The sequence below is a fragment of the Chiloscyllium plagiosum genome, chromosome 1 (genome assembly GCF_004010195.1).
Source record: "Chiloscyllium plagiosum isolate BGI_BamShark_2017 chromosome 1, ASM401019v2, whole genome shotgun sequence".
In the NCBI taxonomy this organism is placed as follows: Eukaryota; Metazoa; Chordata; class Chondrichthyes; order Orectolobiformes; family Hemiscylliidae; genus Chiloscyllium; species Chiloscyllium plagiosum.
This window is the reverse complement of record NC_057710.1, coordinates 85,857,119-85,864,601: the sequence shown is the minus strand read 5'-3', so window position 1 is coordinate 85,864,601 and position 7,483 is coordinate 85,857,119.

Genomic DNA, 7,483 nt, shown 5'->3' with positions numbered 1-7,483 from the left:
AGCATGTATTACATGGAACTGGCTGGCACAGTAGTTAACACTGTCGCCTCTCAATGCCAGGAACCTGGGTTCAATTCCAGCCTTGAGCAACAGTCCGTATGGAGTTTCTCCCCGTGTTTACGTGGGTTTCTTCTGCATACTCCAGTTTCCTCCCATAGTCCAAAGATGTGCAGGTTAGGTTGCTTGGCTATGCTTGAAAAAGAATTGTCCCATAGCATCCACGAAGGTGTAGGCTTGGTGGATTTGTCATTGTAAATGGGGTTACAGGGATAGGGTGAGATGCTCTTCACAGATCACTGCATACTCAATGGACCAAATGGCCTCTAACTTCACTGATCAGATTCTATGATACTATGAACTAATTATTCCCACATACAATGGGTCAGATCTGAGCTCTTAAATCCTGCACCATCCAGCCATGAATGGCAGTAGACAATGAAACAGCAGGAGGTGAAGGATTTACATATATTGCCATTTTCAATGATGTGGAAGCCCAGCACACCAATAAAAAAGAGAAGAGTGATGTACTTGCAACAATCTTCAGCCAGGCATGCCAAGTGGAGGAGATTCCCAACATCATAGAAGCTAGTCTTTCACCAAGTCAGTTAACTCTACATGCCATCATAGAATGGCTGAAAACACTGAATGTGGCAAAATCTAAGGACCTTGAAAATGTTCTGCCGAAAGTACTAAAGATTTGTGCTCCAGAACTAACTGTGCTCCTAATCAAAGGGTATGGTGCTGGAAAAGCAGGCAGCATCCAAGGAGCAGGAGAGTCGATGTTTCGAACATAATCCCTGCATTAGGAATGGGGTGGGGAGGGGTTGGCCCAAGGTGCTCTTAGCCAAGTACTTTCAGAAGAAGTCTGGTGAGGCTTCAGAAGCAACTTGTGTCATCTTTAATATTTTGAACAAGTGTTGTGGTGAGTTTCTCACTGGGTTGCAGCAAGTTGACAATTAAGAAGCATAATTGCTCACGAAAGATCCTGCGAATGGCCCAACTCCCTTCATTAATATTCAACTTTCTATCCTATCAAATGTGTTATACATCAAGAAAATTCAACACTGAAATCGGAGCGGGTATCTCATAGCTCACCGCTTATTCTCACTCAATGTTGCTTAGGACCAAAAGCATATACCCCTCATCCACAGACACAGACTGCCCACAAAGGTACTTAGAGCAGAGGAGAGGTTACACATTAGCATATTAATTAAAATGAATTTCTCCAAGCCATTACAGTACTGAAGACAGTGAGGGAGCTTTACACTTGGATAAGCACAAACTCCAATGCTGGAGTCCAAGAAATGTGATAACTAGTAAAAAGACAGGAGCTCAGCGCAAAGAAACAGGAGATGAGCCAGTTCTTTTTAAAGGAAACACAAAACAAAAATCTTAAAACATGCCAGCAATAGTGTTAAAATAGTAAAGCATGGTGGCAATAAGGGAGACTTCAAATCCTTGATCTAAAGTCAGGTTATAGTCCATGAGGCACAAGAGGGAAGATTCTAAAAGTCAGAACAGAACCTCAGAAGACTTGAACAACAAAGTAACCCAGCAGGAAGACTCTGGAGAACAAACAGTTTCAATTGGACTGCATGATTGATGCATGCTAAGAAAGAAAGGAACAAAATCATATCAGTGCATTTCTGTTCACAGTTGAGCCTATAGCCAATAATGTCCTCAAGAGGCAGAGTGTAGGAATACTATTGACTTTGAAGCTTTAATTTAGGGATTCATGCTTTAGTACAAAGGAAAAGCTAGTGTTAGTGATGTTTAATTAATGGTCCCATTGTCTACAAGTATCAATTGTAGTGTTTTTAACAGATTTCTACAGGTTAATAGGTGCTGCAAATATAGATGATTAAAAGAATACTTATTTAGGAATTGCACCACTGTAGGTGAAATAACTCCACAGACGCTGGTATCCTGTCATCAAAGTCATCCTTTATTTACACATGGAGAGTCCTTGGCACTGATCCAGCTCCCTCAGAGCCAGCTGCAGAGTGAACAAGATGTCTGACACTCCTGATCTTATCTGTCAGCCAGACCTCCTTGATTGGAAGAAGTTAATAGCTCCGATCAGGGAACTCATATTCTATGAGGTCCACGTGGCTGATCTTCTTACAATTACTACAGTAGGCACTGGGGAGAAAAAACATTCAATTTTCTTCAGTCAAAAAGGGAGCTAACATTGGGGCAAGTATTTCAAATGTGACTCAGGCTCAAGAATTAGTCCATTCTTGAACGAAACAGTAGGCCCTGAGATGGTATCATCACTCTTCCACAAACTAAGCAAAATGCCAAAATAACTGAAAATGACACCATCACTCTCAGTCAAATGGAAAAGCAGAGAGGGCTGTCAAAACTGTAAAGTTGCTAATGTCCAAGAGTGCCAACTGGGAATTTATATTACTATGCTGCAGTCCAACACAATTAATCAATCGATATTTACTGGCAAAATTATCCAAGGGAAGATTAAAACAGAAATAGCAATCTCAAGCTGAATATAAAATCTCAGGACTATGAGAGATAAAGGAAACATACTTGTATTATCAAATCCCATTGAGAGGGCTACAGCAATTCCAAGAATAGTAGAAAATTATTGCCCTCATGTGAAAATCAATTAAACCAAATCTGGACGAACAGTCGTTGTTTGAAATTATCTCGACCTGTGAGATTCAGACTTTGAGGAGGGAAGGGGTGGGATGATGTTAATAATGATAATGTAAATAATTAAAAACAATTTACAGAAATTATGTAAACAGATAAGAGAGAAACTTGGGGAAAGATGTAGAAGGAAAATGAATAGGCATTAAGTCTATTCAGGGTCCCAGCATCTGCTGCACTCGAGGGTAGTGAATTCCACAAATACTTGATCCTTTGAGAGAAGTAATTCCTGCTCACCTCTGTCTTAAATCCGCCATGCTCAGCCTAAAACTACCAAGGGAAATGTCTGCTCAACATCTACTTTGCCAATCCCTTATATACCTCAATTAGATCTCTTCTCACCCTTCTGAACATGAAAGTGTGTAGGCCTGAACTGTTCGATCTCTCCTCATTAAAACAAGCCTTTCATCTCTCGAGTTAATCTAATGAACCTTCCCTGAACCACCTCCGATGCAATTATATCTTTCCTCAGGTCAGGAATGCAAAACTGAATGCAGTACTGCAGATGTCATTTTACCAATACAGTCCTGAAGACAGTAAGACGGCCTAATTCGAGGATAAGGATGAACTCAGAATGCTGGAGAGTCAGAAAAGTGGCATTCTAGGAAAAGGAAAGCAGCCTCAATAGAGTACATGTGTAAACACCCAATGTCTAGATAGAGAAAAGATGACCCAGTGTGTTCTTAAAGCATCCAGAAAATAGAATTCATCTAAATGCATGTGAGCAGTGGTGTTAGCATATTAAAGCAATACCTTCATGGAACAAATGGGACCTGGTTAAGATTTATAGGTCATAATTTTCCCTTTTTGCTTAAAATGTGGGGGTACGTGTGTTAGGTAAGACTAACATATCATCCCCACTGCCCACACCAATCAGTTAATTAAGAGATAAAAAGTGAGGTGTTGGAAAAGCATATCGGATCAGGCAGCATCTAAGTAGCAGGAGAATCAACATTTCAAGTATAAGCCCTTCATCAGGAACGTTGGGGGGTAGGGGTTAAATGGGGCAGAGAGATAAATAGGAGGGTGGGCGTTGAGCTGGGGGTAAGGTAACTGCGAAGGTAATAGGTAAATGCAGGTGGGGATGACGGTGATAGGTCGGAAGGGAGGGTGGAGCGGATAGGTGGAGAGAAAGATGGACAGGTGGGACAGCTCAGGACAGCGGTGCCGAGTTGGAGGGTTGGATCTAGGTTGAGGTGCGGGGAGGGAAGATGAGGAAACTGGTGAAATCGATGTTGATGCCCTGTGGTTGGAGGGTCACAAGGCTGAAGATGAGGCGTTCTTCCTCCAGGCTTCATGTTGCTTGGATTTGGCGGAGGAGGAAGCCCAAGACTTGTATGCCCTTGCGGGATTGGGAGGGGGAGTTAAAATGTTCAGCCAAAGGGCAGTGGGGCTGTTTGGTGCGTGTATCCCAGAGATGTTCCCTGAAACATTCTGCAAGTAGGTGTCCTGTCTCCCTGATGTAGAGGAGGCCACATCGAGAGCAACGGACACAGTAGATGAGGTATTTGGACATGCAATAAAATCTCTGCTGGATGTGGAAAGCCCCTTTGGGGCCTTGGATGGAGGTGAGGGGGGAGGTGTGGGTGCAGGTTTTACACCTCTCATGGTAGCAAGAGAAGGTGCTGGGAGTGGAGGGTGGGTTGGTGGGTGGCGTGGACCTAACGAGGGAATGGTCTCTGCAGAATGCCAATAGAAGTGGGGAAGTAAATATATCTCTGGCGGTGGGGTCTGATTGTAGGTGGCAGAAATGGCAGACGTTAATGTGCTGTGTCCGAGATTAGTAGGGTAGAAGGTGAGGACTGGTGGGGCGGGGGGGGGAGGCATTCTATCATTGTTGCAGTTGAAGGGGTGAGTTTCAAGGGCAGAGGTGCGGGAAGTGGAAGAAATGCACTGGAGGGCACTGTTGATCACATGGGAAGGGATAGAAACTATAAGTAAGTCTCTCAACCTATAAGGTTCTTGTGTCACAGTGATAGTGTCCATACTTCTGGGCCAGAGGTTCAGTTTCAAGTCCCACATCTCCCAGACATGTGTCTGTTTGAACAGATTGATCAAAAGTATCAATATTCTCAACCGATGTCAAACCTTGAAACTGGCATCCAAGGTCACCAGAAGCTGTTAGCCAATCAAGGCATAAAGGGGCCTAAGAAAATGCCTGCCAAAGTCTACTCCTCAAGGGATCCAACAGCAAGAAGTTTCATACTCCTGCCAACAGCTGGGTGTTTCAGGGAGATGTTTTAGAGGCAAGAGCAGCAGTTGGCTTTTAGAGGTTATTCCCCCAATCCCAACTGTTCCACCACTTCCTCTCAGCTCAGCAGACAGGTTGCTCTAGTTTCATAGTTGCCAGGTAGCAACCTTTCCTGCTCATCAGAGAGACAGGTAATTAGAGAGGCGATACTTTGAGGCCTCTAGTGGCTGCTAATTAACCACTTAAGGACCCTAATTGGTGGCAGGTCAAGATGAGTGCCCAGAATTTAATCAATGATGTGGTAAGAAGGGGTTGAGAGTCTCACGAAGGCCAGCTCCCTCTGATTATTCCCCCGATTACCAAGTCCCACCTCCAGGGAGAGGAAAATTGCTCCCCTCATCTTCAAGTAATGACACAACCTGATTAAGTTCATACATTTTGTCTCCCTGTCATTAGATTTGATACATGAGAGACAACGTTTCAAGCTGTGTAGAAAATAAACAGTCGACTTGCCACTAGAAACTGTAGAATAATATACAAATAATTTTAATTTGCCAGTCTTAATTTTTGTTCTTTTTTTCCCTGGTGGAGGATCTTGCCGGCAAGGATAACAATTCCCTTCCTTTGCTGCCCTCAGAAGGTGATACTAGTGCTAGTACTGCTGCAGCAGTTTTAATGCAACTGAATGACTTTCTAGGTTAAGGAAAAGTCAATCATATTGGTGTGAGATTGGAGTCATATATTGTTCAAACTGAGTAAGAGTGCAGCTTTTCCCTAAGCTTGGTAGTGAACTGGATTGGATTTTATGATAACTTGCCTGGATAGATGCATCTCTAATAACACTCAAGAAGCTTGATACCATCCAAGACAAAGCAAATTGCTTGATTGGCACCACATCCACAAACATCTACTCCCTCCACCACAGACATTCAGTAACAGCAGTGCGTAATATCAACAAGATGCATTGCAGAAATTCGCCAAAGATTCTTAGACAGCACCTTCCAAACCCAAGATCATTTCCATCTAGAAGGATAAGGGCAGCAGATACATGGGAGCACCCTCCAAGACATTCACCATCCTGATTTAGAAATATATAATTGTTCCTTCATTGTCGCTCCATCAAAATCCTGGAATTGCCTCACTAACAGCATTGTGGGTCAACCTACAGCACATGGACTGCAGCAGTTCAAGAAGGCAGCTCACTGCCACCTTCTCGAAGGGGAAAGGTAATTGATGCTGGTCAGCCAGTGACACCAATATCCCACAAATGAATTTTAAAAAAGCAAACAGCTTTTCATATCTTTTACAACTCGCCTGGTCAGCGTTGTCCACAACTCATGGGTGAATAAAAGTAAACTGAATTTAAACCCTCAGAAAGCTATAATGTGATTTGAGTTCATGCTGTCTGGACTTTCAGACCCATGAGATTTTGAGTATATGTCTGAGACAGCAAAGGAGAAAGTTGTTCAACATAATGTCCTCACTAGCCTATGTTGTCCAGTTTTCACCACAGAAGAGGGATGCACTGAGGACACAGGATTGCTAGGCTCACAGTTTGATGTCTCCATCAAGTTGCTGTATCTCAAAACACTTACTCAGGATGAACTAACAACTGCAGATTTTATGATATATTGGTTTATTTTGATTTGGAGATGCCGGTGTTGGACTGGAGTGTACAAAATTAAAAATCACACAACATCCGGCAAGCTGCCCGGTTTTCAGGACAACTCCCTACAACCCTGTCACGGTAGGCGCTGCAAGACATGTCAGAGTGTGGACATGGACACCACCATTACACGTGGGAACACCTCCCACCATGTACGTGGTGACTCAGCCAACGTTGTCTATCTTATACATTGCATCAAGGATGCCCTGAGGCATGATACATTTGGAAACTGAGCAAAGGCTATGGCAATGGATGAATGGGCACTGCACAACAATCAACAGACAGGAATATTGCCTCCCAGTTGGGGAACACTTCAGCGGTCCAGGACATTCGACCTCAGACCTTCGGATGACCATCCTCCAAGGTGGACTTCGGGACAGGCAGCAGAGAAAAGTGGCCTAGCAGAGGCTCCATATCCATAGGGAGGGCCTGAACCAGGACCTAGGGTTCATGTCACATTACAGGTGACCACCATTGCACTATACACACACAGACCCACACACACACTCCTATGCTGTGGTTCTGTTCACCGAGCTGGAAGTTTTTGTTGCAAACGTTTCGTCCCCTGGCTAGGCGACATCATCAGTGCTTGGGAGCCTCCTGCGAAGCGCTTCTTTGATGTTTCCTCCGGTGTTTATAGTGGTCTGTCCCTGCCGCTTCCGGTTGTCAGTTTCAGCTGTCCGCTGTAGTGGTTGGTATATTGGGTCCAGGTCAATGTGTTTGTTGATGGAGTTTGTGGATGAATGCCATGCCTCTAGGAATTCCCTGGCTGTTCTCTGTCTGGCTTGCCCTACGATAGTAGTGTTGTCCCAGTCGAATTCATGTTGCTTGTTGTCTGCGTGTGTGGCTACTAAGGATAGCTGATCGTGTCGTTTCGTGGCTAGTTGATGTTCATGTATGCGGATTGTTAGCTGTCTTCCTGTTTGTCCTATATAGTGTTCTGTGCAGTCCTTGCATGG